Here is a 1,779-nt window from a genome sequence, read left to right on the forward strand (position 1 = left end):
GTTCCTCATGTTGTGGTGACCCCCAACCATAAAATTATTTTCGTTGCTACTCTATAACTGTAATTTTTCTACTGGTATGAATCGTAATGTAAATATCTTTTTGTTTTCCGATGGTCTTAGGTGACCCCTGTGAAAGGGTCGTTCGACCCCCAAAGGGGTCGCGACCCACAGGTTGAGAACCGCTGCCTTAAAGGCTTTATTCCTACAGTAGCCTTTTTATTATGGGTTTCTCAATAAACTAATACTATCATTCAACTTGTAAGCCTGAGTGAATCACTGCCATAGGTCTAAATTACTGTGGGAATTTAGAGAAGAGCGAGAATTGGTCAGGTGCAGAAATGACAGGAAGTATCACAAACGAGGAGGAGCATAAGTTTGGCCTAGAGGAAAAAGACAGCAGAGAAAGGGCAGCCTCCTAATGGGCACAGCTCCAAACAAAACCCCAGAGGAGCACAAGTCTGATTTTGGCTAAGAGCTGGCCACTGACAGTGCTGGAGGCAGCAGGTTCAGAAAATGCACTGAGAACGCTAGGCTGAAAGAAATCTGTGCTATGTAGTACTCTCAATTGCAAGGAGCAGAAACTCAATTTATGGATAATTTACTGCTTACCTAACATAAGCCCAGAAAAAAAAAACAGTTGTACAACTGCTTCAAGATTAACTAGATTCAGAAACTGAAAAGCTGTCATTGTTTGTTCCTTACTCGCCACACACACACACACACACACACACACACACACACACACACGCACGCACACACATCTTGACTTTTCCTTACATGTTGATTTATTCTCCGAGGCAAGTTGTTCCCATCATCTAAAATCTAAGCCACTTGCTAGCTCCAAGTTTAGGGCTTACATCCTTAAAGCAGGAAGACAGGGAGTAGCAAGAATGAAACATGCAAAGGTAGTAAAGATAGACTAGGTAGAGTCTGTGAGCGAATCTGGGTAACATGCTAAGGAGTTTGGGCTTTTTGAATCAAATCTGGCCTAAACTAAGTGAGAACATCTAAGACCTTATGAAAAAAATAAGTTTATTTCAAGAATTACTGATCTGTTGCTCTGGATTAGGTTACTGTAGTCTATCCTTATCAGGTGGGTGGTGGTCAACAATTCCCCTCCTGGAGAACAGTCTTACTCAAGAAGGGCAGACATCTGAGCCCAGTGTAGGCCATCCCAATACTCTGTCTACCTGGCCACAGGGCAGTGGTCCATAGGTAGACATGTGACCTAACACAAGCCAATCAGTGTGTTCTGTGGTACTCAGTTTTAAATGTTTATATTTTGACTCAAATACCCAGGGAAATCTTAAAGTCTTTCTCTTCCTGTGCTGGGACACGGGGCACAGCTCAGTAAAATGAACAGAATACAGATGCGTTCCCACACCGCGCTTGCAGAGAAGCAAGGGGATCTGGGCCAACGGCTCCAATCAATGGAACTAGATCCATTTAAAGAAGAGATTTCAGTGCATAAAACAGAAGAGAAAAAACATAGAATACCTATGAATAGGATATGGAGGCACCACAGAGTAGAAAGGGGGACCAAGTAATAGAAGAAAAAAGGAGGAATGTCTGAATAGACTTTTCAAGTAGATCAAAAACTGAAAAAGCTATAGAAAGAACCCAGTGGCCAAAGAGGCGATGAGAATTCATAATGTTGCCTGATTGAATTTAATAGTGGAAATCTACATAGAGGAGAGAAAGGATACACAGAGCTTTTGATTTCAGCCAGAATGATAAGTAGAAATAAAAATACACAGCCTCCACTCCACATTTTTACTT

This window comes from Hipposideros armiger, unplaced genomic scaffold (genome assembly GCF_001890085.2).
Source record: "Hipposideros armiger isolate ML-2016 unplaced genomic scaffold, ASM189008v1 scaffold_143, whole genome shotgun sequence".
Classification (NCBI taxonomy): Eukaryota; Metazoa; Chordata; class Mammalia; order Chiroptera; family Hipposideridae; genus Hipposideros; species Hipposideros armiger.